The sequence below is a fragment of the Triturus cristatus genome, chromosome 10 (genome assembly GCF_964204655.1).
Source record: "Triturus cristatus chromosome 10, aTriCri1.1, whole genome shotgun sequence".
Lineage (NCBI taxonomy): Eukaryota > Metazoa > Chordata > Amphibia > Caudata > Salamandridae > Triturus > Triturus cristatus.
The window spans coordinates 349,618,862-349,642,686 of record NC_140593.1 but is presented as its reverse complement, the minus strand read 5'-3'; the positions used below and the strand labels follow the sequence as shown (position 1 = coordinate 349,642,686).

Below are 23,825 nucleotides of genomic sequence, written 5' to 3'. Positions count from 1 at the left end.
AGGAGGGAACACTGACCTTAGCCCTCATTTAAAGACTCCTCTGCAGCCACCGTAAACCAGCACTGCAGGCAGCATGCAATCTGCGCACTCTCCCGAGCCCCAGGCCCAGTCAAGAAGCAAGTCTCTGCAGCTTCTACCTAGCGTGAAGTCATCGTCAAAGTACCAGTATTGACTACTGCCACAGAGGGATGACTGATGCCTGCATTTATCAGTGTCCTTGAATGATTTCACTTGACTTGCACATGCCCCCTGCTGAGAGCGAGCCTCTGCCCCTGCCGTAAGCGAGAGCCAGCAGAGCAGCACAGCAAGCACCAGGAGTAGACAAAGTTACGGTAAGCCTACAAACCATTATCTGGGTGCACTTTGTGGGGAACCAAATAGGGATGTGAGATGTTTAGTTCAGGTAATAACAAGTCTTAGGATAGGTAGTTTGAAATACCTTAACCTTAGGTGCAGCCTATGGGTAATCCTTTCTGATTTACGCTTGGCCTGCGGACAAATATAGAATTGTCTACTGTTGCAGAGAGAGGCATATTTATCTATAAAACATTGTATACTTAGGAACAACTAGCACACAGATAAAACAAACCATCTGTCAAATGTGGCAATGAGAATATTTGTCCATTTGAGCCTTCACTTGAAACGTCTTGGGCAAAATAGTTTTGTTTGATAACAGGATTAAAGAAAGTTTCACCACCTTCACTTATCCTATATTTTTAAAAAGAAAATAGACCTTGTTGCCTTCTACTAATGTTAACAGGGCAATGCATTCTGTGAGGTTGGTTTATGTCCGACTATCACTAAACTACTTTACTGTGACATTAAATAAAAAATATACTTTCCTCTTTAAAGAGTGAGCAAATAATTGAAGTTATTTGACATGCAGGTTAGGTCATGTTTGTACGATTTTTCGAGGCCTGCTCTGTTCTTAGGTCAGACACTGGTTCAGGACCTTCCATTTCAGGGGTTTTATATCCGTTTAAGGGTTTTGCCTGAATATTTCATGTCTCAGAACTGGGTAATTTGTGATAAATATTTATTCGCATGGATATTACTGCTCATTGGAAATTAAATGTCACATACTGAACACATAGAAATGTCACACGTAAGCAACCTGAAAACTTGGTTAGCTGTGGCCACAAACATCATTTTACATTTCTTTTCACTACATTTTAGTGAAATGATGAGAGAAATGCAAAATAACTTCCTGGCTTCGGTTTGTGCCTAGGAACAACGGGGCATATGCATCAACAATGCCATTTGCGATTCCTTATTAGCGAAAAATAAGGATTCGCTAATAAGGAATAGCAAAAGGCTATGCATGTAGGATTCGCTATTCAAATAGCGATTCCTTAACTTTCCTTAATTGCGACTAGCAAATAGCGAGTAGCAATTAAGGAATGCCGTCCCAATCATTCCTATGGGCCTCCAGGCCCATAGGAATGAATTGGAGATTGCATGAGCAAATTGCGAGTACCAGTAGGTTCTCGCAAATTGCTCATGCAATTTCAAGGGTGCAAGGGTGTCAAAATGACACCCTATAGCACCCCTGAAATTGATATGTGCACATATGTTGCACACACACATGCTCTAAGGGCATGTGTGTGCGCAACATGAAACTTTGAAAAATGCACAAAAGTGCATTTTTCAAAGTTTTAGCAAATTACCATGCAGTTCATCTTCATGGTAATTTGCTCCCCCTATTAGCGAAATCGCTAATTTTTTAACTTTGATGCATTGCATTTAAGGAATCTCACTTTGGGATTCCTTAAATGTAATCGCTATTTAAGGAATCGCTATTTAAGGAATCGCTATTTAAAGAATCGCTATTTAAGGATTCCTTAAATAGCGATTTTTGCTTTTGGGTTGATGCATTGGGATTGGGTATTTTTAACTCGCTAACGGGAGTTATTAACGAATCGGTATTTTACGGACGGATTTTTGGCTTGATGCATGAGGCTGAACATGCCTTATTAAACAAAAAAACCCTGTGAAGCACTGCTTTAATTTAATGAAATAATGGGAGAGAAATTTCAAATGATGTGTTAATTTGATGGCATAATAAACAAAGCTCTTAAGGCTTAACAAATCACTTTAAATTCATCCCATTTGCAAAAAGTACCTACCCCCTGTAGTGCCTATATTTTCTGCAGCCAATGACCAGGGAAAGTTGAAACATGAGCCAAGCTTAGGTGTATGACCCCTTCCTTGCACATATTTAAACATTTTGTAAATAATTACACAAAAGTCATAAGGAAATGGTATCTTTTAAAAATGACCTACTTGTATTTCTCCAACAAGGAGAAACATTTCATCAGACAATCAAATCATATCACTGCATGGAGAGGCATTTTTAGGAGTGATAGTTTTTAAACATGTAACAGTCATGGACTCCTACCGTCCCTTATGACAATGCTATATTAATGAACTAAGAGGGAAGCCATGTGTACCATACATGTGGGATAGCTCATTACTGCATGGAGCACCTTTATAGTCTGTCAGGGGAGATTTTTGTGCAGTGCACACCCTGAACTCAAGCATTTCAAGGTGCCGTCATGTGTAATAATAAAGAAAAAGAAGACATGATGTAATAATTGTGGGGCACTGAAGTACTTACCTACATGGTCAGAAAGCTACATCATGTAGGGTTTGTGGTTGGAATGGTGTTGTCATTCTTTTGTGAGAAGTGTTTCGTGTTATGGGTGATGACCACCGATATGCATTTACCGTGTTATGGGATGGAACCGTGTGTTGGATGACAAGGCATGAGAGACAGACATGCAATTTATTGTTTTCAGTATTCTGGTAGCTTTACACAGCTCCGCAGGATCCTATACTTTCATATGATTGTAGTCTACTTAGCTGGTGACTGCAGAGGCCAGGATCACACAGTTTGTTGAAGAGGAAAGCCTGGATTATTGCTAGGTTTTCTGGTTTCATGTTGTGCATTGCATACATACACTAACTGGGTAGCTCTTTCTCTGTAGAGGCCCTTTAGTCAATTAAGCTGGGCGTGGGGGAACTTTGGGAACAATTCGCGAGTTGCGCTGCTGCCTTTAGTAGCTCACAATGATTTTCACTGATCAGGAGTAGCTCTCACTACGGAAAAGGTTGGAGACCCCTGTCCTATACCATCTGGAAAACGCGTATTGAAAAACAAGTACAGCAGGTTTCTTACCAGCAAGACTGGGCAGCATTAAAAACACTACCCTTCCAGATACCCCTGAATGATTCATATTTAACAAATAAACCTCAGCCTTATTTTTCAGCCCTGCTCAACCGTAAGGCCAGATGAGAGATTATGAATATGCGATTGCTGGCACTCCCAATCACAGATTTCAATCGAGCTCTGCTGATCAGAATACTGGAGGAGCATGCTGTCTATGTGAATATAAATGAAAATCATGGCCACACCTTCTGTACTGCTGTCCCACTTTAACAACAGAAAGGAGGCTTCTCCTTGGAGACCTTTGCTTGAAAGGAAAAGTAACCACCTGCCAAGGAGCCTCTGCCCTATGCTTTACACAAAATGAACCTTCTATTCTGGCTCGCTGTGGAAGATTCGTTCAAACTATCAGGGGTGCTATGTACCCTGGCTTGGTCCCCTGATCCGGGTCTCGAACTATTCAAATGCTGATACCGGACTATTTCAAATACAGGCCTGCGAAAGTCCATTCACCAACACAGTCGCCAAGTATAACCACTTGCTAAGAAAAAAGAGTATCAGCAAAAAGAAAAGAAATTAGAGCAGCTTTGGTGATTTTTTATTATTTTTTTTAAATTCTTTTTATTAAATCAATTCGACAGTCAGATAGCATATATTCATTGGCAGGCGTCATCAGTTACAATCGGCCACAAATTAGACATCTCAATACATGTTTCCCACGGAGTTTCAAGCTGATTAGGGGGTTACATGAGCCTCATCCGCAGCTAGTCTGCTAGGTGGGGGACACACATCTCCTCTGCAGTGGTTCCATGCTCCCCACACTTTACTCCACTTTCCGGGACAACCCCTGGCCACAAACACCGCCTTTTCCCTCCACATGCACCAGTCTAGATCTTCCTTCCATTTCCCCAGACCGGGTGGCTGTGCTGCCCCCCACAATTGCGCGATGTTCCGCTTCGCTATCATGAACGCCAGCGTAGCCCACTGTGTAGTGCATACGTTGAGGTCCGTAGGCTCCCAGACATTGAGCAGGCACCTACGCGCCTCCGGGTGGATGTCAACCCCTAGCACAGCCCGCATAACTCGGTGCACACCTCCCCAATACTCTGCTATCTACCGGCACCCCCAAAGGGTATGGAAAAAAGTCCCTAGTTCCCCACACCCCCGTCTACACTCCCCACTTTCCGCCCGTTCCATACGAACCAGCCCAGGACCCGTTATGTGTGTCATATGCAAAATATTGAGCTGAACCAGCGTAAGGCGGGCCTGTGTTGCTACCACCCTGGGGGAGGAGTCTGCCACCTGCCAGTCTTCATCGTCAAGTTCGAGGCCTTCAGCATTCCATCTCTCCCTGAGGCGCACCAGTGGATCCTCCATATTGTTGATTAGCTTCTTATAAATAAGAGAGATGGTTTTCTCCGGGATATACCCGTCTAGGACCCTAGTCTCCAATGGTGACGCCTCTGGTAGCGACCCCCCCTCTGGGATCTGTGCCAATAACGCATGCCGGATCTGCAGATACCTGAAGTGCTCGGTGTCTGCCATGCCATACTGCTCCTTGAGGGCAGCGAACGATGGAACCACGCCCCGTCCCCACATGTCCCTGATCTGCGTGATCCCTATAAGATCCCACTTATCAAAGCCCTTGGATTTCCAAAGACTCCCCAGTTTTTCGGAACTCCACAGAGGCATGGCCTGCGTCAGCCTACCGTCCCATCCCAAATGCTTATTGACCGTATGCCACACCTGGACTGCGTGGGCGGTAGGGCCTGTCAACGAGAATCTACCCGGCCTAGCATACAGCGCCTTAGTATAGTCTCCCCCCGGTATCAGCCACCTATCCACAGCGTAACCGGGATCACCAGGGTTGCCGTGCATCCCATGATAAATCGTAGCCAGCTGGGCCGCCCAATAGTACTTCTGTATGTCAGGGAGACTAATCCCCCGTCATACCAATTCAGGGTCAATTTGGTGAACCCAATACGCGGTCTGCCATCCCAAAGAAGCTTCCTTTGGAGGCTCTCAACCTCCTTAAAGTAGGACCCCGGGACCGGGTCCATTGTATTGTGGAGCACGTACAGGAAACGCTGAAGTGCCATCATTTTGAAGAGGACCGCCCTCCCCAGCATAGAGAGAGGAAGGGACCTCCAACGGGCGACACCTGCTTTGAGTCGCTGCAGGGGCGGGTCTAGTTTGGAAGCAAAATGCCGCCCCGGATCCAGGGACACATAAATTCCGAGGTAACGGAAGCCATCTACAGCGATTGTGATTGGGCAACCCGACGGTATCGCTGGCGGATCACCTGCCAGCACATAAACGACAGACTTGGACCAATTAACTGTGTACCCGGAATATCTACCAAAGATGGCTAAGACGTCCAACAAGCAAATTAGGGACGCCCTTGGAGAGGCAATGTAGAGCAAGACATCGTCCGCATATAGGGAGATCTTGTCTTCCCATTCAGCGGTCCACCGCAGTCCACGAATAGATTGGTCTTGTCGGACCCAAGCTGCCAGCGGTTCGAGTGCCAGTGCAAAAAGCAGCGGCGACAGGGGGAACCCTGACGCGTGCCTCTGCCTAGCTGGAAGTCTTTGGACTTCCGATTATTCACTACTACCCGGGCCATCGGTTCAGAGTACAAGAGTCGGATCCAACTCAGGAACACCGGCCCAAATCCGAATCTGCGCAACACTGCAAATAAATAGGGCCACTCAACCATGTCGAAAGCCATGGTAGCATCCAACGAGACCAGGGCCGCAGCTTCCTGTATCATCGGCACCCTACTCAACACCCCATGCAGGCGGCGCAGGTTAAGGGCCGTGTTGCGATGCGGCATAAACCCCGATCGATCCGGGTGCACGAGTGCGGTTATTACCTTCCTTAACCTCGTGGCCAACAATTTTGCCAGTATTTTAGGCTCCGCGTTAAGGAGCGATATAGGCCTATAGGATCCGCGGTGTGTTGCAGGTTTACCCTCTTTGTGTATGACGACTATATTGGTGACCCGCTGATCATACGGAAGCATTCCCGCATCTCTGCTGCACTCAAACATTGCACGGACGTGCGGGGCGAGTTTATTTACCGCTAACTTGTACAGTTCGACCGGGATACCGTTAGGACCCGTGGCCTTCCTGGAGCGCACTTCACGGATCGCCTGCGCAACCTCCTCATCCGTCAATGGGGACTCCATATAGGCCCTGTTCTCGTCCGAGACTATGGGGAGCTTTACATCCCTCATCATTTCACTATTTTCTTCTTCCGTGTATGGCCCAGAGGCACTATAGATCGTGCAGTAGTAATCAGCGAATGCGTCGGCAATGGCCTGCGGCTCGGTGATAGGCTGCATATCGTCACCCTGTAGTTCAGGCACAAGACGCGAGGCCCACTCCCTCTTGTCTAGCCACGCTATCAGCCTCCCAGCTTTGTCCCCTAGTTCATATACCCTGCTCTGGAACCTGCCGCTCTGAGCCTGCGCCCTACTCTTAGCAACAGCATTTAACTCTTCCTGCCGCAGTCTCAACCGGTGGAGGCCCTCAGGGGTCACTCCCCGGGCCATCTCCTCCTCTGCCCTCAGCACCTCTTCCTCCGCTCTTACCAGCTCGGCCTGTCCATCTCTCTTCTTCCCGGCTATGGCGGAAACCATCTCGCCCCTAATGTCCGCTTTATATGCCTCCCACAGAGTCTGCGCAGAGTCCACCGTGCCTCCGTTTTCTCGGAAATGGGCGTCAGTGGCTTTAATGGCCGTCTTACGGACAATGGGATCAATCAGATGCCATGGGCTTATCGGGGCTGCAAACCGCGCGGCGGGTGCCTGTCGGCCTCCCCGGCCACCACCGCGTTAAAATCTCCCCCTATTACTAGGACCCCCAATGGGAATGTCAGAAAAATGGAGCCAAGATCCTTAAAGGCATCCGCCTGCAGACCGGGCAGGACGTACACGGAAAGAAACGTTGCCGTTCTCCCTTCCCACTGACCCGAAATCCCAACATATCTGCCACGGACATCCGTCCTTGTTGCCCTTATCGCGAAAGGGAAGGAGTTCTTCACAAGGATACCCACCCCGACGTGAACCCAGAGTGTGCCTCCATCTTGTACCCACCCCTATGCAGGGCTCGGCATTTATTCCCAATTAAATGCGTTTCCTGAAGAAGGACCACATCCGGAGCGTGTCTCTTAACAAACTGGCTTACCATCCCTCGCTTCAGTTTATCCCCCAACCCGTTCACATTCCAACTGAGGACTTTGATCCCCAAGTCTCGCTCATTCCCCATTTCTCCTGTGTGTCCGACTCCCCCGACGCTCCGCCCACCATTCTGACATTGTCGAAAAACACAAAACAACAACAAACTTAAATACAATAGCAATCCCCGACCCCCCCCCACCCTGCACCCCTGCTGACTGGGACCACCCATATAAACTGGCAGAGTGCCTGTCGCCCTGAACCCTATCCTGAACACAACTAAATGCAGAACGGAGGAGGTAGCCCACTCACCACCCCCAGGTCCCCATCGTCTAAATGAATTTTGCCCTCAGCGTCCTTCAGCAGTCCATTACTGCGCTACCCAGCTCCCACTGTTCAAGTCCCTCCTGGGGTCTACGACCCCCATACCTGACCACCAGGGTAGAGTCCAGAGAGCAGTCCGCCAACTTCAAGCCTGCCCCGGTACCTCCTCGTCCTCACCTCCACGCCTTCCACCAGGCCCACGATCACGCCGCCCCTCAATCCAATCCACAGCCCCCTCAGGAGTGTCAAAAAACCATACCCTCCCCTCACTTTCCACCCGCAATCGGGCCGGGAACATCATGGCGTATTTAATCCCTTTATCTCGTAGCTGTTTCTTGACCGCCAGGAAAGTCTTCCGCTGTTTCTGCACCAGTTGAGTGAAATCCGGGAAGAAGGAGAGGGTGGCGTTCTCATAACGCAGAGGAGGCGACGCCCGGCCGACTGCAGGATAGTGTCTCTGTCTCTAAATTAAGCACCCGTGCAATAAGAGGGCGGGGGGGCGCCCCCGGCCTGGGGCGTACACCCGGGATCCTGTGCGCCCGCTCGATGGTGAAAAACTTCCCAAGGCCCCCGGGCTTGAGGTGGTTCAGAATCAAGTCTTCTACAAAGAGATCCGGTGCAGGCCCCTACGATTTCTCGGGGACCCCCAAAATTCGAATGTTATTCCGTCTAGACCTCCCTTCATACTCATCCAACTTGCGCTCTGCCAGTACACAAAATCCCTTGAGATCGTGGACCTCCTGCTGGAGATCCGCCACATCTTCTGTCAGGCCGGCCGTTTTAACGTCCAAGGTCTTGACCTTCTCATTAACTTTGGTGAGGTCCGCCCTGATTAAGTTAACTTCAATGGAGACCGTGTCCAGTTTATGTTCCAGGGACTCCAATTTACATTCAAGGGAGGATTTGACCCCTCCTATGGCGGCCATTACGTCCTGCAGGGTCAGCTCCGGAGGGGGACCCCCCGACCCCCCCCCCCCCCCCGGCTCTCGAAGTCTAACCCTGGTCCACCGATGGGTCCCTGGGCTGTGTGTAGCGGTCCAATTTGTTATACTGGACCTGTTTATTACCTTTACTACTCTTGGGCTGGGACTTTTTGGTCTCCACTCTGCTCCCCATGGCACCGGCCGGCTCCCGCGTCTCCTCTCCAGCGCTGGGGCACACCCTACTCCGAAGCGCGGCTCCAACACCGCCGAAGCGCCCGTCGGTCCGCACGTCTCGCTGAGCCCGGCGCCTCACCACTCAGGTCTCCGATGCCCCTTGAACGACCACCAAGGATGACCACGGCCAGCCGCCGCCCGTAGCTCCTCTGCGCCACGTCTCAATGAATACCAGAACCGGGGAAATAGCCAGACAGGCCAACCCCCGGCCCCTCCAACCTGTGATCACCTCGTCAGAGGGTACTCCGCAGATGCCGCCAGGGGTGTATCTCCAGTTCGCCCTCTCAGCTCAGCCATGTCTTGGCCAGCACACCCACGTAGTTCGCTCCCTCAGGCACCACACGCCCCCCGGGCAGCTCCGCAGGTCTTCTTGCCGGATCCCCGCCGGCGACAAGTGCGGTCCACTATTTATCACCCTGACAGCAGAGCGCTCCCATCCAGCGCGCCCCAAGGACTCTTCCTCGAGGCGCCTCAGTCACGGGCGCCTCGCGATTCCCGCCGCGGCTCACGAAGTCTACGGGCCTGCCTCTCCACTGCTGCCGGGGGGGGGAGCCGAGGCCAGCACCCGCTGCATGAGAGAGGCGCGGGACTCCCAGCTGCTCCACCCAGCCAAGAACGGGCGGAAAAATTGTCATTTCACTTTCTGGCCGGGCCTCCGGACAGTGCCCCCGCCTTTCTCGCTTCTCCGCTCCGCCTCCTCTTCAAGCGAGCCCCCGGCCTGAGGTCTTGTTTAGGCCCACACGAGCGGCGCAGGTAACTCGGCCGATCCGGGGGCCAGCAGGACCGGAGTTGCGGGACTGGGCACCGCTTCCACCGCAGCGTCGATGCACGGACAGCTTGGGCAGGATATGTGACAGGATGATGGGTCCCCGGGGTGCCGACCACGGAGATCGGCCCTCAAGCGGCCATCTTGGTCCGACGCTTGGCTCCTCCCCTAGCTTTGGTGATTTGAGGGAGCTAGCAGGATGACACTTGCTTACGGATCTAGCCCAAAAAAAAAAAATATACAATGCCCAATTGAAATCATGATAAGAAGCCCTTAAAACAAACGCTGTAATTTTAATTATTGCACTTTCTCAGATTCTGTTTTAATTCTATGAATTGTGATCTTATTTCTTTTAATGTTCTATTGTAATGCAATGGTTTTAAGTAACTTATGCAATTAATTAAATAAATACCAAATACCAGAGGCCTTATCCCAGTCCTATAAACAAGTATTGCTGTATTCTCACTTTTACTTTGTAGATAACTGTGACAGGTGAACCATCTGTGTTTTTAATATGTGTATCAGTTATTACTTTTATTCTTAAATATGGTCTTCTGTATTATTGGTTATAACCTTCTGCCATCACGACAGTCTGTCTAGCTCGCAGCTGAAATAAATTAAAACATAGAAGGCTTTCTCCCTCCCTAGTGGTGTGCAGTTGCTGTTTTAGGATTAGAACGGCTAAGGACAAAAGGCATTAATTAATCATCAGGAAAATGAAGCTCGGCTTGTGTTTCCTGTGTTTGAGACGTACACATTCCTAAACATTCTGTTGCTAGGCTGAATGGAAATTAGCTCAGCTGCTCATGTGACCCCAAAACACTGCCGGCGAGTAGCAGCGGGGTGACCAGAATATAAAGTGTGTTTTCTTTGCAAGCTTTCCCTCTCGGATGGGAGTTCAGCACTTTAGCGGGCTTCTTTAGGCCATAAAATGGAACACTAAAGCCGATAAGGATAGTTCCCTTCCTCAGTCAAATGGAGAAAAAAATGCAAATGAAAATAGAACATCTGACTTTTTAGTGTGCCAAAAAAAAACTTACCCCACTTCAAAATTCATGTACACAAACTTGAAGTACTTAAAACTTTTAATTTATAAAACAACAATACCTAACTGAACAAATGTTTACCAAAAGATATGGTTTAGCTAGATGTTACATCAGAAATAAAGTTTTAATTATTAGGCAAGGATCCTAAAATAACTTAGTGTTTAGACAAGAGACCACTTAGCACAAATTCAGCTCTTCATTCTGACAGAAGAACAAAGTCGCCCACGAAAACTGACTGCTACCGTTTTGTTTTTCTACAATATAGCAATGCATTATTGAAGATGGTGGGCAGGGGTCTCATTCAAGAGTGTGAAGCCATTCAAATAGGAAGTTAAGTCTTTATTTCATGTTTGACCCTCAGGTTACCAACAGCAGGTTGGTCCTGTCGGAGCTTCATTCTCCTTCCAACTTGAACTCTCCCAGCTTCCCCCACACAAAGCGTTTTACTATATCCTTCACCCCTAGCATTTCAAACACCAGCCCATGCATGCAGGGAGCGTGGACACATAGGATAATCCTCTCTTTCTCGGCAACAGCAAAGCATTCATTCCTGTGCACGAACAGTACCAGGACAATCGCCCACAATAAATGAATCTACATGTCTAGACTACATTTTCACACAACATCCTGCTAAACTCTAAAACCATATTTCACAAGCAACACACACATCTTCACAAGGACAACGAACTGCACTATACACTAACACATAGAAGGGCAGCTCAGCATCCCAACACTCGCCACACTCAGTCAAACTTTTTGACCAACCCAGCATGACCAAATGCAAGGCCAAAGAAAGCACTCGCTTTGCACCGAGTACCATGCCTTCTGGACACTGCACCCAAAAAGTTTGTGATGTCTCCTGAGCATAATGATGACAGCCTACATAGACTCGTACTGAAAGGTTATTGACACAACAATCAAACTTTGACACCAGATCAGGTCAGCAGGTAAACGAGTACTCACCTACAACATACAAGAGCGTCATCCAACACTACCATTCAAACACAACACTCACCGATTCCATTATAAGCAAACTGAATAAAATGCACTGCAAGATAAACACAGATGTACTCGGTCTTCTGGACCACACTCCTTGCATATCTTTCCGCTTGTATGGATGACTGGTACCAGAGAACACTCAGGCGGAACTTGTGGTTTTCAAACATAGCAGCACAGGGTCCCACACTTTCCCATATTTTTACTCCACCGGATACTTCCCCTTGCAATCTCTTGGTACTTCTATCTGCCCCCATTGCACCCATGGGGTACTTACTAAGCTTCCACAACTTAGAACACCATGGAGTTTTTCCCCATGCTATTTTTTATGACCGGGTACTACACTTGTCCAACTTCACATACCATGGGGTACTCCCCCGTATATCCTCTATAACAGGCTACCTCTCTTTTCCCCAGTTCGCATCAATACACGCACACACTGGTCTATGCTCGTATCTCTCACAATGGGTACTACTCTTCCCCATATTGGCAATGTCTGGACACACGCAGCAAGCACGTATCTGCACAACAACATGAAGGAGGATATTACATCCTCTTGCCCAAACTTCTAGCTGGACTCTAGGTACCAAAACCTATTGAGTTGAGAGTAAATACTTGCATGGAACCCAAAAATCAACCTATAGGTGGCTAATTTAACTTCCCAACCTGACACGCAAGATAAAGCAATGGGCCAGGGCCATGGACTTTTTTTTACTCTCCTGTCTCATAGTTGTTGCAGCTGCTAAACTCTATTTTCTTGGCAAGTCATAGTCCTTTTCGTTCACTTTGTCCTCACACATGTCTGTTTGCCTTCATATTTCTTTTTGCATTGTCAGATCAGCATGAGCAAGGGTTCCATTTGCCCTCTGTTTCCGGCCATGGCTACCATCCTGGTCCCCAACATGCCTCATATGTCACGTCATCCTGAACCATTACCATTTGATAACCTGATATCTACGTAACAACAGTCAAATGTCAGGACTCCAACCATTTAATCCATCACGGTCCAGGTGCCAAGGACCAGATCTCATCAGTGGCTTCTCATAATAAATAATAGATATCCCTCCTCCTCCTCCAAAACGTCTCTCCACTCAAAGCATCAGATGCCTCTACTGTCTTCCCACTCCTTCGTCACAGAAGATCAGTGCAGGGAACTTTATAGATGGGGCTGGTCTTGGAAAAGGTGTTGCAGAGTGTTCAGGCACAAGAGAAGTAAGAATGAATGTTGAATGAGTGAGAGAGTGAACGGTGTTAAGAGATTGCTGTGATGTGGGAGTGTGTTAGTAGTGAGAGCTCCAAATGCTATTGGTACCAGGGATACAGCACGTCAACGTCTGGATGTGAAGATGTATGAGCAGTGAAGAATGGCGAAAACGCTGGAGGCTTGTTACTGATCATGGGGTTAGAGGACTCCCAGAAATACGTTTTGAAGCATAGCCAATCCTGACCTTATTATTCACACTCCGTGCCTGCTGTTCTCCTTCCATCATTTTAAATGTAGTAATATAAGTTCCAGTATAAAATGAAAAGCAGACTGGACAAGCGTCCCAATGTGCGCGTGGGACAGTTTGAGATCTCAGTTATCTCATGCTGGTATTAGTCAAAACCTTCTGAAGTGGAACAAAGTACACAACCTCTTATCAGACTTATCAACGGTCTCCTACCAAAAAGGAAAGGCCCCCCTTGTAGATACTTAAACTATCAGCCAGCACAAAAGAAGGCAACTCCATATCCAGTGACCACCTTGCTTTTTTAAGTGTATTAGTTGTTTTTAGCTTCAGTGTATTTAACTTAAAACACGGCAAAAATAAGACAGTATGCATTATTTTCTTTAACTCTTTTCTCTCCTCCGTACAGAATAGTAAGCGAAAGTAAAGGCTTATGTGAATTTGAGCCCTACTATTCACTTTTACATAAGACTGAAACACAGCAGTCTATTTTGTCTTGATTTCAGCCAGTCTTTTTAGGTTTCACTTTTTTTTTTAACACCAAGCTTGAGAAGGGTTGCTTATGTGGTTGGAATCACCCTGCTCATCTTGCAGCTCACTCAGCACTTATAGTCTCTTGATTATCATCCACCTTTTTAGGTCTCGCCTGAGCCAGCGCTTTAGCGTTGCTGTGGCGAGAGTTTTAGTAAGCGGGATTTGGAAGTGCAGACTAGTGGCTTTTCAGGCCTCCAAATACAGTGCATGTGTGCGCACCATTTGTCAGCCTGCGTGAACACTTTCGCGGCCGCTTTGATGTTCTCAGTGAGCTGCGCGGCCACTGAGAACATCAAAGCGGCCGCGAAAGTGCACACCATTTGTCAGCCTTCGTGCCTCTCTCCGCCTACCCCCCTCTCTTATCCCACTTCCTGCTTGTTCAACAAATGCCGTGTGTAAACAAACTTTCTTTGGTTGCATGGCATATGTTTCCAAACAAATACCTTGTGCAAACAAACTTTCTTTTGTTTCACAGTGACTCTTGCTAGAGCTGCCTGCCTATGCTCACATTCCCAAATAATTCTGGTTGGAAACGCCTGCACACAGCCCTCTCTCAATGGCCTGGGCATAATTAAAAAATGGTTGTACTAGAGGCGGCCAGTTACTTGAATATTACACAAAATATAAACAAGATGGGCACTGACTGAAGCAACAGAGCAAATTTTGTTTCCATACACCGACTGTCGCAGTTTTCTCAGCTTGATGAGAACTAAATACCGCTTCCTCTCTGCTCTCCTGCTGCTGGTAACTTGCTGAACAAAATAAACTGTGCCATGCGCTGCGGGCCGCTGAAGTGACCGCTTCTGACTCACAAGTACCTCCTCTATTTTGAAATTGTGTCCTTGGCGGAAGGTCTAGGTATGTTTTTCTACGTTCCTGCATGTGCTCTAGCCTTGCCTACCACCAGGGCGGTAATCTCACATAAAACAAGCCATGTTTGCCGAGAGGTGATTCAGCCTTCACTAAAAGCATGAAAGTCATATGCAGACATATTTTATGCAAAATATGACTTGCACATCTCGTATACGATGAACATGTTTCAATGTTTGGTATACTGTTGCAATAAGGTACGCATGCGTGTGTAGAACTGCTGTACGTGAATTAAAAAAATAGGCAGGTTGTTGAGAAATGAGCGTAACTTGCTAGTTTTGTAATTTTAGCTATTTTATAGCAAATTGTTTTTCTAAACTGGACTCGTTCCTGCTTTTGTGTTGGATACTTGAGTTTGCACTGTAATTTTGGTCTGACTCGAAACACTTTTAAATAATTGGTGACCACGTGCTAGCACAAGAAATGCAACACACCTCAACACACTCCATCCGGAACATACAGAAAGGGGCTTTACATCAGTCCTTTTTAACATTTGTCTAGTTTGGGTGAGCTCCGTTCAGGCATTGGTTTGTCTGGTTGTCCACCATGTTTCATGGCCAGCCTAGAGGATTTTGCATATGCTTACATCTCCCAATTTAGTTTTACATTGTGAATTGGTGATGTGTTGGACAGACGTTCATGTTCGCATGCCCCTTTGCCACAGCCCGCTGTTACCTGCATTCTAAACTGATTCTGACAAATCAACACCCTCTACTCATCTTGCACATCAGCAACACACTCATGCATGCCAACAGACCTGATTAAGGAGGGTGATCCCGATTTTTAAAGCCAAAAGTTGCTTTCTTTTTTGCTGTCTCCTAACTAAAATTACCTCCTCTTCAATGTACGTGAATGGTGAAATAAATTCCCCCATTTGTTTTTTTAAAATCTATCTCTTTGTTATTGTGGCGTTTTATATAGCGCAAACTAGACCCGAAGGTATCGGAGCGCTTTACATGAGCACCAGTTACGTTACAGACTAACACATTCATATTTGTTAATATTGATGCACAGACTCCAAAACGGCTGCATATATTTGTGTCTTTGAACATGGAAACTCTCAAGGTAATGGATACAGTTAATTCCTATGAAAGCAAATTTTTTTCCAACTAGATATTATTTAGGTATGCCTTTGTTTAGTTGAATACTGCCATGAAATTTCACCACAGATTAACGGGAACTAAGCCCAATTCCTTATCCCTATAGTTGCAGACCTTGTGATTAACATGTTTTTACCTGACTAGTGATGCAGTCGCACACAGTGTTATGGTACTGTTGACTTGCATCAACGCACTTGTCTTTCTGTTGGTGCATTAAAAAGCCTTGGAATGTGTCTATAATGAAGGTGTACTGCCGGTGCTGAAGTTTCCAAATGGTGGGTGAATTAAATGTTAAAAAGATAGTTTGTCAACCATATGCTATAGATAGTGCTCACAACACAGTGTCAAACGTGAAAAAAATAGATATCACAACCGGACCATTAAATGATCTAGGTATGCCAAAGAGAGCACCCTGGGTGTTTAAACTGCCATGAGAGCTAAACGTATTACTGAAGCGGCTTACTTGTAAACATGGATGTCTGCGGGCTTCATCAAAAGTCGTGGTGTAGTTAACGCGTCGTTTGCGGATAATCGTGTGGTTACCATGTGAGTCTATTATGGTGTTTTATGCGGATGTGAACCAGTGTTCAAAAGACGGACTACAAACGTGTAGAGGGCAATAAAAGCAGAAATAGGACTTAGTTTGGCAGACGTTGTACTGGTGTTGCTACAGATTATAAAGTGAAACTGGTGCGTGTTACCAATTCAATATATAAACAACGTCATCATGGTCCTACAAAAGAACCCCATGTGTGATTAAATTGAACCAAGTTGTCATTTAATTTAAAAGCTATTTTTTCAAAGTTGGCCACCTTGAACATATCTTCAAGCCATAAACTGAGTGTCAGATTTACATTGGCCCTCCAAAAACGTTAATATTAATTTTTACTAAGCTTAGAGCAGTGGAAAGCCATTTAAAGGCATGGATGGATATAGATGGAAATTCTAAAGTGTCATGTAAAAATGATGATCATTTTGTGAGAGAGATAAATAGAAGAGTGCGCTTTCAAATAATCTTAAATCTGAAGCCTAAAGGTATGAACACTAGGGCGTTCCTGCAATATATGAACTATGTCACAGGCCGGCGTTTCACATCGCCAACAGAGGGAGTCAGGGCTAAGTTTAGCTGAGAGTAATTTAGCTGAGGACCAGTGCCAAGTATTTTATAGTGGTTATACTTAAGACAGGAATCTCTAAGTCCTTTATTATAGTTTTCTAGTATAGAATTCCACTCAAATGCAAATTCCATAATCAAACATGTGGACCACCAAGATCTTAAATTATGGGAGGTTTGAATAGAGAATGAGAAGTCAATAAGAATAGCATAGAGACTGGAGACTATGCCCCTAAAGTGTTTCCAAGTCTGAATATAACGTGCATTTGGGAGTGAGATGTCATGTCCCGAGTTTTTTCCACACTTGGAGTTAGGGTGGGAGAGACGATTATATCTAATCATTTGTGACAAATTTAGATTAAATTCTTGTTGCAAATTGGAGAACGATTTCAAAGATTGATGAGACGTAGATACATCCATCACACAATGGATTTTGCGCCTAGACCAGAGGGGCCAATTGAGCTCGGCCCCTTTATACAAGACATCAGCATTGTTCCATAATGGGGCTTCAGAGTGAAGATGAAAAGGAGTGTTTGTAAATTTATGTGATTTCTGCCATGCTAATTATTAGAAATAAATGATCGGATTAGTAGAGTTTGTAAACTTCGGTCATTTGGTATAATAGAGCGCCAATTCTTGGGGACCTCAATCTGCACTTAGACGCGAGCCAAGACAGTGAGATTGGCAACTTTTTAGTGGACCTTGCTGCCTTCCAACTTACGCAACGTGTCCCAAATAGTACACACTCAGCAGTCAATTTGTTGGACCCTATTTTCTCTAATTTATCTGCCTTTACAGTTAGCCCACCCCTCCCTATGAGCTGGTCCGACCATTATCTGGTGTCCATAACACTACAGGTAGTAGGTCCTCCTCAGGATGTCCCACGGAAACCCATTCTAAATGGGTCTGATAGTATCCTGCCTGACTGGCTCACGCACGCCCTTGACACCCTTATCCCTGCCAAGTTGTCCCATAGCCGTAGAACCCAGTCAAGCCCGTGGTTTAATAATAATCTGGCTCAGGCCAGGAAATTTTGCAAATCTTTGGAACGGGCCTGGAGACGACAATATGATCCTGCCCTGAAAATACAATATCTGGCTGCCATCAAAAAATACCATAAGCCTGTTCAGAAAGAAAGAGCTGACTATTTTGCAGATAAAATTCAAAATAGCAGCTACCCTGCAAAATGTATCTTCTCCTTACTTAAAGATCTTCAATATTCAGGGCAACCTAATACATCCCCTCTCTCTTCCAATAAGCAATGTGAGACACTGGTCGCTTTCTTTATTAAAAAAGGTTGAGGACATATTTACAACCTTCCCCCTACACTGCGATCAAAGCAGGCCCTCCATCTCAGCCTAGCACTGCCCCGTTACTCTCCTCCTTTCCTGCGCTCTCTCAGGAAGCTATGTGCATGATTTGCAATAAACTTAAATCTGGATCTCCAGCGGGACCCCCGTTTTGTGATCTTATAAATCTGTCTGTGTCCTCTGCTGCAGTCCTTTTCGCTTGGAAACATGCTAAGGTAATTCCATTGCTCAAAAATCCCACTTTGGACGACTCCAAGCCATAGAATTTTCGTCCTATCTCTCTCCTTCCTCTGATATCCAAGGTCACCGAAGCTTCCATTAACTCAATCTTCTAGACCCTTCACAAAATGGCTTCTGTCCACGACATAGCACTGAAACTGCCCTTCTGGCCGTCACGGAACATCTGCGGAACTCATTGGATGCGGGAATAGCCTCTGCCTTGCTCCTGCTGGACCTGAGCGCTGCATTTGATACGGTGTCCCATCAGAGCCTCTTGCAGCGCCTAGAATATATTGGCATCAGTGGCTTGGCCTTGGGTTGGCTCTCCTCCTTTCTGTCGGAAAGATCCTTCCAAATTATTGTCCCTCTCTTCTGCTCTCAGACGCATGCTGTGCACCAAGGGGTTCCTCAAGGCTCTGCTCTGAGCCCGACTTTATTTAATATTTACATCCAACCCCTGGCAGCAGTTGCTAAGGACAGGGCCCTGACTGTGGTCTCTTATGCAGATGATACACAGTTAGTGGTCGCGCTATCTGACAACTCCGTACTGGATGCGCTAAAATTTAAAGAGGATCTAACAGCTATTGCAGACTGGATGACATCTGTTTTCAATTTAATGCCAGCAAATCTGAGATCTTGTTGGTGGCAAAAAAAACTCATCTGTGGAGTGAACTCTGGTGGCCATCTACCCTAGGTCCCCCTTCTACTCCCAAACAGACAGTCAAAAACTCTGGGCGTATGGGTGGATTCGGCACTGACTTTCCAGCCTCAAACTAAGGCGGTAAATGGAGTCTGTTTTGGGCTCCTATGTGGTCCCAAACCCCTGCTAGGCTTTTTTGATGCTAACACCTGTCAGGTTATTAACCAGGCCACTGTACTATCCAGGCTGGATTATGCAAGCTCTTTGAATCTAGGGGCCAGTACAGCAGAGAAACAGCGCCTACAAAGGACACAGAATGCGGCCGTCCGGCTACTCTTTGATCTGCCCAGAACCTGTTCGACCTCTGACTTCATCAGCTGACTTCATTGGCTCCTGGTGAAGAAACACATCCATTTTAAAACTCTGTGCATCTCCCATAGAATCATGAATTCCCAATCCCCTGATATCCTAGCTGATCTTCTCATACCCTACACTCCCACCGCCATCTGCGCTCGCTTGGTCAGCACCTGGCGTCTGTCCCTCGGGTCTGGAGAGCTAAGGCAGGAGAGCGTGCCTTCCGAGCTCTTGCCCCATAACTCTGGAACTCCCTCCCGGTGAGCATCAGAAGCATCAAAAAACCCTGTGGCATTCCGAAAGGCTATAAAAATTTATCTTTTTCCTAAGTAATCTCCTTCTCCACCTGCATCTGCCCTGCCCCTTTGTCTGACTGAGATCAGTGCTGGGATGCTCCTTTGCTGGGGCAGCCATGCGCTATACAAAAATCATAACATAACAATTCCATATCAGATTGAAGTATAGATCGTTCCAGAGGAGACCATAGTGGTGTATTCCTGTGAGTTGGTAACATACAGATGGAATGAGCCAATTGCTTCGTGATCCCGTAAGATTCTAAATGGGGAAGCCGCAAGCCCCCTTTCTCTGATGAAGAGTGTAATTTGGAACTGCTCAAATGGGGTCTATCGCTGCCCCACACGAACCAAGAGAAAATGGACATCAGTGTTTTAAAATAGGATCTTGGAATAGAGAGTGGGATCATTCCAAAAATATATTTGAGTTTTGAAGTCGTGTTCATCTTCATAATTTGTACCCTACCCCAAAGAGATAAATTCAAAAGTGTCCATCATTGAAAATCTCTTTTGGTCCGTTCAATTATAGGATTCAATTGATCTGCTATCATTTGTTAAAGGCCAGTTTTAAGGAATATCCATCAGTATTTCAGTCTTCATTGTAGCCATTTAAATGGGAAGTTATCAATAATAGCTACTGGTAGGGCTTCACAGTTAGTCCAAATACTTTTATAACGAGAAAATATGTTTAATTGAGAAATTGAGGCATTTGCAGAGGAATTTGGGTGTAAGAGAGTCAGGAGTATGTCATATGCATGATAAATGGCTTTAATTTTCCGAGTGGTTGTAACTAGTCACTTAATATCTTTTTTTTTTTTTTTAAATTTCTTTATTACCAACATGAAAGAAAAAGAAAAATTAATACATATTATACAGTTCAGTAAGTTTTAGGCAAATAAGTACAAGCATTGGAACAGGTAATTATATCATTTCTATAAATATATTATCCTTCATATCTACCTATATAACTATTAGCCCTCATTGCAGGGGAGAGAGGGGGGGGGGAGAGGAAAGAGAAGAAAGAAAAAAAAAGAAAAAAAAAGGGGGAGAGAGAAGGGACCCCTTTTACAAACATTTTCAGAATAATACACCCCATATCTTATTTACTTTACATAATGCCTTCGTCCCTCTCGTTTTTGCCAATGCTAGTTCCATATCATATGTTTCTTTAACTAATCCCCACCATTCAATGGTCGATGGAGGTGTGGGTAAGATCCATGCACGGGCGATTGTTAACCTTGCGCTAGCCAGTAGTATTGAAATGAAATCTTCATATCTGCTTGTAGTGCTCTGAGCTCCAATTAATACCTCTGTTGCTGAGATCGTCATTACACTCCCTAATTTTTGAGAAATCAGATCGGTTATCGTTGACCAAAACCTTTCTAGTGCAGAACATAAAAAAAACATATGTTTTAGATCAGCAGACTGTAGATTGCACTTTGGACATTTTGTGCGTTCGCTAAAAGAGCCATGGGAGGACCATTTTGATATTCTTTCTGGAGTGTAATATAATTGACAGATTGTTTTGAATTGTTGTATCCTAAGGTTAGAAGAATATACAGAGTTATTAAGCCTAGAGAGAGCACGTGATATGGTGTTAGCTGTCACTGATGCCCCTACACTGCGTCCAACGCGCTCAGCTAATCTGTGACAGTCGTCTGGCTTAAATGAGCATAAGATTTTGTAGCCAGTGCTAATTATTGATTTTGAGTTATCTTTATGCATATAATCCCATATAAGCGAACCTGAGATGTTTGTCAGTTGCATTCTGCGGATAAGATAATCTCGGATTTGAAAATATTTAAATTGCATGCCTGACGTTATTTTATATATAGTCTGTATTTTTTCAAAAGTCATAAACCCATTTTGATCATATATATCGCCCAGGTATTTTATGCCCAGGCTAGCCCATCGTTTACCCTCCATGTCTTGAAAGATTTCTGGCAAACCTGGGTTGCCCCATATGGGCAGCTTATCGTGATAAAATGATGTGTTACAATTAGAAATAATTGCAAACCATATATTGACAACATCACGTGCCACCTTGAATCTGACTCGCTTAAAATAGTTTGGATCATTAATTCTGAACAGAAACATTTCGTATTCCTTGCCGAGCATAAGCTTAAAGAAAAAGGGTGCGTTACATCCTACGGGGTGTATTAAACTTCTCAGTCGTTTGATAAAAGCTGCCCAAAAGTATAGTTTGAAATCCGGAAAATCCAGACCTCCTTGATTATATGGGAGTTTAAGTAGTCTAATAGCCCTGCGGGCTTTTTTATAACCCCATATGAAACTGCCGCAAATACCATCTAATCGTTTAAAAAAGGACACATTTAATCTTAGCGGGATAGACCGAAATAAATAAATAAATTTAGGTAGTATTTTCATTTTGATTATGTTTATACGGCCCCCAATACCTATAGGAACCTTATGCCATTTTTTGAGCAGTGTTGCAGTCTCCTTAAGAAGAGTCTCGTAATTTATTTCTATTATTTTATCTATTCTAGTGGTTATCTTGACCCCTAGGTAGGTAGCCGTGTTGCATATCCATGTCGTTATTCCTACGTCTTTGTAATTCATTATTATTTGAGTTTTATTGATATTAAGTCTGTAGCCAGAGACCAAACCATACCTTTCCACTTCTTTAACCACCTCATTTAGTGCGGTTTTAACATCTGTTGAAAATACAGCTATATCATCTGCGTATGCCGTAATTTTTAGTTCAGTTGAGTTATGTATAAAAGGTATGATCCGAGTTTGCGATTGTAGTGCTAATATAAATGGCTCTATTGATAAAGCAAATAAAAGAGGTGAGAGAGGGCAACCCTGACGGGTACCCCGTGAGATTGAAAACATATCAGACTGTAAACCTGCATAAGCTAACCTAGCTGTAGGATGTTGATATAGTGATTTGATCATGTGTAAAAATTTACCCTTAATGCCAAATGTAGATAGTGTGACCCAGAGAAAATCCCATCCCACTCGGTCAAATGCTTTCTCCGCATCTAATAATATCATACCGAGTGGGGTGGTTCTAACTTTAGCAATATCAAACGCTGCTATAGACGTATTCACATGGGATGTAGTATCCCGTCCTAAAATAAACCCGTGTTGTTGAGGTGAAACAAGTTTCGGCATTATGGGTGCTAAACGAGTTGCCAGAATTTTAGCATAAATTTTCGCATCTGTATTTATGAGTGATATCGGCCTATAAGACCCACATTCCTCTGGAGGCTTATTCTTTTTTAGAAAAAAAATTATCCTAGTCGTATTCCAAGAGTCTGGAGCGTTCCCCCCTGCTACTATTCACTTAATATCAACGTTAGATTATATAGCTACAGCCAGGGGTTCCATGGCTAATATAAACAAGGGGGAAAGTGGACAACCTAGCCTAGTACCACGATGAATATTAAAATATGGGAACGTAAACCCACTGCATGTAACAGGAGCAGTGGGTAAATAGTACCTACCACTAGTAAGGGTGTGAAAGTCCTTACAAAAGCCAATCCTTTCCATGATACAAAATAATTAATCCCAGTCAACTCTATTGAAGGCTTTTCCTGCATCTAGTGAAAGAGTGAACTTCTCACCTTTTCATTGCGCAGTCGCCATAATAAATGTGAAATAGTGCGAAAATGATTAGTGGATGAGCATCATAGGACAAACACCGGTAACTTTTTTTTTTTAACTAATATGTGAACCTAACAACAATCTAGTCTATAGTAGCTTAGTCTGGAGGGAAAGACCTATGTCATCGGATGTTCCTCTCACCTATTTTGACCGTCTGGGTGCTTTTCAGTGTTTACAGCCTTGAAGACGGCACTTTCAGAGACATTAAAAGGAGAGGAGTAGGTCATGTGGAAGAAGTACTTCGTTTTGCAGTCTCCCTGTGTATGATTCAGTGGAAAAACAAAACACAGATCAGTAACGCCACGCCACACCTCAGAACTCTTTTATACAGGGTGACGTTTTGCACAACCATCCCACGGCAGCGAGGGACCATGAAACATGTTCTTTGTCAGTGAGAAACAAATATGCCCCCTTCAGCACTTGCTCCTCAGTCTTCACTCCCCCTGCCCATTGCTACATACAGAAGGACCCTGCAGTGGCACTGGTAGGGAAAAGGGGGTTGCGAAGCGGGGACAAAAAATAAAAGAACCACTTATCTTTTGCCGGCCGCCATCTCTCCTCAGCTCCGGTCCCTTCTCACAGCTGCCTTCTCCTCAGTTTTGGTCCCGGAAGCACACAGGCTCGCTCTCCTAAGCCAGTCACAATGCTGCAATACAGCGTTTTGATTGGTCTGAGCGC

General features: G+C 45.3%; 1 protein-coding gene across 4 annotated transcripts in view; it reads left to right on the top strand.

The window, feature by feature from the left end:
• The window catches only part of TRAK1 (trafficking kinesin protein 1), a 561,749-nt gene that overhangs the window by 140,301 nt on the left and 397,623 nt on the right, over nt 1-23,825 (top strand). The window lies entirely within an intron of this gene.